Genomic DNA, 7,394 nt, shown 5'->3' with positions numbered 1-7,394 from the left:
CTCTACCTCTCCCCTAAACCCAATAAGGCCCATATACTTCTTCTCCCGTATTCCCGTAACTCCTCGGTACTCCGAAAAATACCCGAACCACTCGGAACCTGTCCGATGTCCGAATATAGTCGTCCAATATATCGATCTTTACGTCTCGACCATTTTGAGACTCCTCGTCATGTCCCCGATCTCATCCGGGACTCCGAACTCCTTCGGTACATAAAAACTCATAAACTCATAATATAACTGTCATCGAAACCTTAAGCGTGCGGACCCTACGGGTTCGAGAACAATGTAGACATGACCGAGACAGGTCTCTGGTCAATAACCAATAGCGGAACCTGGATGCTCATATTGGCTCCTATATATTCTACGAAGATCTTTATCGGTCAGACCGCATAACAACATACGTTGTTCCCTTTGTCATTGGTATGTTACTTGCCTGAGATTCGATCGTCGGTATCTCAATACCTAGTTCAATCTCGTTACCGGCAAGTCGCTTTACTCGTTCCGTAATACATCATCTCGCAACTAACTCATTAGTTGCAATGCTTGCAAGGCTTATGTGATGTGCATTACCGAGAGGGCCCAGAGATACCTCTCCGACAATCGGAGTGACAAATCCTAATCTCGAAATACGCCAACCCAACATGTACCTTTGGAGACACCTGTAGAGCTCCTTTATAATCACCCAGTTACGTTGTGACATTTGGTAGCACACAAAGTGTTCCTGCGGTAAACGGGAGTTGCATAATCTCATAGTCATAGGAACATGTATAAGTCATGAAGAAAGCAATAGCAACATACTAAACGATCGAGTGCTAAGCTAACGGAATGGGTCAAGTCAATCACATCATTCTCCTAATGATGTGATCCCGTTAATCAAATAACAACTCTTTGTCTATGGTTAGGAAACATAACCATCTTTGATTAACGAGCTAGTCAAGTAGAGGCATACTAGTGACAGTCTGTTTGTCTATGTATTCACACATGTATTATGTTTCCGGTTAATACAATTCTAGCATGAATAATAAACATTTATCATGAAATAAGGAAATAAGTAATAACTTTATTATTGCCTCTAGGGCATATTTCCTTCATTTATATCATATTGCATGAGTTTATCCCTCTACATTATGTCATCTTGCTTAAGGCGTTACTCCATTCTTGTGAACTTAATACTCTAGATGCATGCTGGATAGCGGTCGATGTGTGGAGTAATAGTAATAGATGCAGGCAGGAGTCGGTCTACTTGTCACGGACGTTGTCGGATTTCGGGTTCCGGCAGACCCTTGAGGTTCGAACACTGGGGTGCGCGCTTTGAATGAAAGTAGAGAAGTCCGTGATATGCAGTAGGTGACAATTAAGCGCGAAAGAGCAAATTCATTTTAAGTAGACGCGGGAAAAGCAAACGCCGCAGGGCCAGGCCCGAGCAGCTCGGGGATGATGCAGCCCGAGGGGTGCCCCCAACAAGGTAAGTAAAGAGCATAAGAAAAATGGATACATGCTGCAGGGACGGACCCACGCGGCCTGGGAATGGTGCGGCCCTGTGGGCGCTCCCAGCTAAAAACGGAACTTAGAAAGATGTCACCTGGTGCCGTTGAAGATGGAGTGGTGTTGAAGAAGCGGGCGATGCGCGATGAAGGCGTCGACCCTCATGAGCCCCCCAGGCCCAGGAGCCTCGGGAGGCTCCGGGGGCATTGATGGGTTTCCGAGGGCCTTCTCCATCTCCGCTAGGACCGCACAATGCATGACCTCCTGAGCCTCCAGAATGCTCCTCAGCAGGCGCTGATGAGCGGCGACCGCGTCCGGCAGGCCGAAAGGCATGCGAACGTAGCTATGAGGTGGACCCACGCAACACCCCGCGCGTGAAGGCCAGAGGCGCTCCAGAGACGCGGCTCGGTTGAGCCCTGGCACGTCGACGCAGACGTGCAGCCCACCATCCTCGCCTGGATGTGGGGCTATGGTGGGAAAACAGTGGCTGCCGCGCATGACTCTCGACTCCTGTAGCTCCCGGGTGTATCTTGCGATGAACTCCTGTGGGTTTGGTCTTCCTCGCCTTGTACCTTCCGGAGGGAAATGTGCCTGGAAGCACCCCTCCAAGTGGTTCTCGAGCGCCTCCCTTGCGACCCCGGCGAGGTCGGTGGCTCTCCAAGAAAGAGCCCCCGAGCCCTGCCTAAGGAGGGCGTCGGGCGCGCCTTCCTATGCGAGAGAGGGCGGCGCTCCCTGATTGGGCGCAGATCCTGTCCCAACACCTCCGGAGGCGCCTGCCTCCTGATGGCTTGAGCCAGGCGAAACCTTCTTCTTCTTAAGGGTCGCCTCGGGAAGTCTTCCGTTTCTATGGTCTGGGTCTTCGATTGCTGCGGCTTGGAACGCGCGCTCAAGTGAACACACTGCGTCCCTTTCTTCATAGGGCACGGTGATGACTCCACCGCTTCCTGGCATCTTGAGGACATTGTATCCATGGTGAGTCACTGCCATGAACTTGGCCAGGGCTGGGTACCCGAGGATGGCGTTGTATGGCAGACGGATGTGGGCGACGTCGAAGTCGATGAGCTTGGTGCGGTAGTTGTTGCGCTGCCCGAAGGTGACTGGAAGGCGAACCTGCCCTATTGGAACAGTGGAACCATCGGTGACTCCTAAGAATGGCTTGGTTGGCTGAAGCTGATCGTACGGCACTTGGAGATTGTCGAACGTCTCGACGGACAGGACGTTGAGTCCTGCCCCCCGTCAATGAGGGTCCTGGTGACCTGCACGTTGCTGATGACTGGGGAGCAAAGCATAGGGAGGACTCCGGCCGTTGCCGCGCACTTGAGCTGATCCGCTGAGCTGAACATGATAGCGCACGCAAACCACCTGAGAGGGCGCGTGGCCTCAAGCTTGGGGAGGACTACATTCACCTCGCGAGCGAACTGCTTGAAGATGCACTGTGAGGCTGGGGCCTGCGCGCCACCCAAGATGCAAGCGATTGCGCGCGGCTCCTGGAAGCCCCCAGCCCCCTCGTCTTGATGTTGGTATTTGTTCCTGCTTGGCGGTGGCGGCAGAGGAGGAAGGCATGCGTTGCCGTGCGGGCGATCCTCGCGAGGCTGGTCTCTCCAGCCTCCCTCACGAGGCTGGTCCTGCCAGCGATCCTCGCGAGGTCGGTCACGCCACCCTTGGCGAGGGCCATGGTCTTCCCATCGTCCGCCACCTCTTCCTCCTCCTCGGCCATAGCCCCTGTCGTTGCGCTCGGGGCGTCGGCCGACACGTCCATCTCTCACGGTCCTGAGCTCTTGACATTCGTTGGTGTTGTGGGTGTGGAGGTCGTGGTACACGCAGTACCGGCTGCCCTTGGATGACTCAGGCTGATCCCTGCCTCGCTTGGTGTCTGGCTCCGCTGCAAGCACGGCAGCCCCCTTGCGCTTCACGTCCTTGGCCTTGGGCTTCTTCTCTTCTAGGTCGGTAGCCGGGAGTTCGAGGAGGGAAAGGCGCCCTTCTCAGCCCTGGCGCACTTGGTCGCCAAGTTGAACAGCTCCAGGGATGTCCACAGGTCTTCATGGATTGCTAGCTCCTCCTTCAACTTGATGTCGCATACGCCATCGGAGAAGGCCGAGATGATGGCTTCTTTAGTCACCTTGGGGGTCTTGAGGCGAGCGTTGTTAAAGCGCTGGATGTATTTCTGCAGGGTTTCCCCTTGCTGCTGCTTGATGCGGCGTAGATCGCTCACAGCCGGGGGTCAGTCGCGAGTGCCCTGGAAGTTGGCGATGAAGCGAGTGCGCATCTCGTCCCAGGAGGAGATTGTGCCAGGAGCTAGGTTCAGGAGCCAGGTGCGGGCCCCGTCCTTGAGCGCCATGGGGAACCAGTTCACCATGACCCTTTCGTCTCCGTTGGCGGCTTCGATGCACATCTCGTAGAGCTGTAGGAACTCCGCGGGGTCCGACGTGCCATCGTAGTGAGGGGCAGGTCAGGCTTGAACTTGCCCGGCCATGCGACGCCGCGTAGCTCGGAGGTGAGAGCACGGCAGCCTACTGTGGCCACCGGTGCCTTTTGCTGGTACTGGGCTTGCTCCTGGGGATTACCGCGCGCCGCCGCTTGGACCAGCGCGGGGTCTTGGCGTGGAGGTGCAGGGACGCGATCTTGGCGCGCCGGCACTGGGAGCATGCGAGCACCTTCTTGGGGACGAGGGATCTCTTGGCAGCTCATTTCCTGCTGCGTAGGCGCCGGACGCGGTGGGTCTCGCCCTGGGGCTGCACGCCTTGGAGCCAGGGCACCTTCTTGGGGAGGAGGTGGTGGAGGCACCTCCTGATCCTCGCCTCCTGCGCGGAATGGAGGGCGAGGCAGCGAGAAGGACGGCAAGGGGGAGCCCCCTGCGGCACTGACGAGCTCGGTGATGCGTGTGAGCCAGTCTTCGTAGAGGTCCTCGACAGGGCAGTAGTGCAAGAGTTCTCTTGCCAGGAGCAGCGCGGCGTGCGCGTCCGTGGGGGCGCGACGGGCGTGGGACGGCGAAGCGCCTAGAGTCAGCAACGGTGTGGCGGTGCGGCCTTCCCGCCGTACCGAAGGATGCTGGGACGAGGCCTGCTGCTCGTTCCCCACCGGGCTGGTGGCGGCGTTGGCGGCAGGCGATGGGGAACGGAGAGGGCGTCCGCCGACGGGCGCCGTCTGGGCGACGCGGGTGGTGAGAGCAGCTCGGCGCTTGGCGCGAGCCCAACGAGCGTCAGCAATGGACACGACGGAAGATCACACACGAAGGTGGAAGAAAGATTCCGGCGCACCCCTACCTGGAGCGCCAAATGTTGGATTTCGGGTTCCGGCAGACCCTTGAGGTTCGAACACTTGGGTGCAGGCGGAGATCTCTCCCCTACCGATCTACGTCCAATCTCCTCATGTGATCTAAGCTGGAAACAACGAACAACACAAGGGACACGAGGTTTATATTGGTTTGGGCCACCGTTGTGGTGTAATACCCTACTCCAGTGTGTGGTGTGGTGGATTGCCTCAGGGGCTGATGATGAACAGTACAAGGGAAGAACAGCCTCGCGAGAGGTGTTCTTGAGCTAGTGCGATGAACTGCTAGGGTGAGTTCAGTCGCCTCTCTCTCTCTCTGCTGGGGCTCTTCCTGATTTCTAGATGTCTCTCTTTCGTCCCCCCTTTGGTGTCTCCTTCCTTCTCGATCCTTCTCTACTCTGTGGTGGCTAGCTCTATTTATAGAGGCCCTGGGCCTCTCCCCAAATAATGAGCGGGAAGGGCGCCAACAATTGGCCATTTTGAAGGGGAACATCTAGTACAAGTTATCCTGACCAAAGGTGGTCTTCGGCTGCCAAAGGTACTGGTGTGAGGCCGTCTTGGGCTCCACGGTGACCTCTGTCCTACCGCTCTGTTGATCTTGGTCTCGTTGCACCGGAATGGTAACCTTTGCCCGATGCCTTGGCCTGTGCTTGCCCGCTTTGCACCAAAGGGGAAACAAGGAAACTGCATAGGCCGGCGCCCGCCTGGCGCCCACCTGGCCTCGATCGTCATGGCTTGCGTCACTGGCTCCTCGCGAGGTACCCCCGCCTTGATCTCTCCGCCTCCTCGCGAGCCTGCCTGACGAGGCTGCCTCTGAGGAATCTTCCTGTCGTCCGCCCCGCGAGGCTTGGCCCCTCGCGAGGGTCTTGAGCTGATGAAGATGGGCCGCGTTGGGCCCCCACTTGAGCCACGCCGTAGGCAGGCAAGTCTGGGGACCCCCGTTCCCAGAACACCGACAGACGTGATGCCTATATACATGATCATACCTAGATATTCTCATAACTATGCTCAATTCTATCAATTGCTCGACAGTAATTTGTTCACCCACCGTAATACTTATGTTATCTTGAGAGAAGCCACTAGTGAAACCTATGGCCCCCGGGTCTATTTTCCATCATACAAGTTTCCAATCTATTTTATTTTGCAATCTTTACTTTCAATTTATATCATTAAAATACAAAAATATTTATCTAATTATTATTATCTCTATCAGATCTCACTCTTGCAAGTGGCCATGAAGGGATTGACAACCCCTTTATCGCGTTGGTTGCGAGGTTCTTATTTGTTTGTGTAGGTATGAGGTGACTCGCGCGTGGTCTCCTACTGGATTGATACCTTAGTTCTCAAAAACTAAGGGAAATACTTACGCTGCTTTGCTGCATCACCCTTTCCTCTTCAAGGGAAAACCAATGCATGCTCAAGAGGTAGCAAAGACCCACCCGTTAGCTTAGCATAATGATCGTTAAGTTATATTGCTATTGCTTTCTTCATGACTTATACATATTCCTTTGACTATGGGATTACGCAACTCCTGAATAACGTAACTAGATGATTATGAAGATGCTCTACAGGTGTCTCCGAAGGTGTTTGTTGGGTTGGCATAGATCGAGATTAGGATTTGTCACTCCGAGTATCGAAGATGTATCTTTGGGCCCTCTCGGTAATGCACATCATGATAAGCCTTGCAAGCAATGGGACTAATGAGTTAGTTACCGGATGATGCATTACAGAAGGAGTAAAGAGACTTGCCGATAACGAGATTGAACTAGGTATGAGGATACCGACGATCGAATCTCGGGCAAGTAACATACCGATGACAAAGGGAATGATGTATGTTGTCATTGCAGTTTGACCGATAAAGATCTTCGTAGAATATGTAGGAACCAATATGAGCATCTAGGTTCTGCTGTTGGTTATTGACCGGAGAGGTGTCTCGGTCATGTCTACATAGTTCTCGAACCCATAGGGTCCGCATGCTTAATGTTCGATGACGATTTATTATTAATATGACTTATGTGTTTTGGTGACCGAAGATTGTTCGGAGTCCCGGATGAGATCACGGACATGATGAGGAGTCTCGAAATTGTGGAGAGGTAAATATTGATATATAGTACGATGGTATTCGGACACCGGAAGTGTTCCGGGGTGTATCGGATATTTATCGAGTACCGAAGGGGTTACCGGACACCCCGGGAGGTTAATGGGCCACATGGGCCAAAGGGGAAGGGGCGCGCCAGCCAAGTGGGAAAAGGAAAGGGGGGACTCGGCTGATGACCCACAAGTATAGGGGATCAATTGTAGCTCTTTTCGATAAGAGTGTCGAACCCAACGAGGAGCAGAAGGAAATGACAAGTAGTTTTCAGTACGGTAATGTCTCGAGGTGCTGAAATTGTAAGTAACGAAGTAGTTTGATAGCAAGATAATTTGTAACGAGCAAGTAACAATAGTAGTAACAAAAGTGCAGCAAGGTAGCCCAATCCTTTTGAGGCAAAGGACATGCCAAAATGGTCTCTTATGATGAGCCCAGAGTTCTTGAGGGTACATGGGAAATTCATCTAGTCACATTCATCATGTTGGTTTGATTTGTGTTCGCTACTTTGATAATTTTATATGTGGGTGAAACGGTGCTTAGGTGCTGT

Source organism: Triticum dicoccoides, chromosome 5A (genome assembly GCF_002162155.2).
Source record: "Triticum dicoccoides isolate Atlit2015 ecotype Zavitan chromosome 5A, WEW_v2.0, whole genome shotgun sequence".
Classification (NCBI taxonomy): domain Eukaryota; kingdom Viridiplantae; phylum Streptophyta; class Magnoliopsida; order Poales; family Poaceae; genus Triticum; species Triticum dicoccoides.
This window is presented reverse-complemented; position numbering follows the sequence as displayed.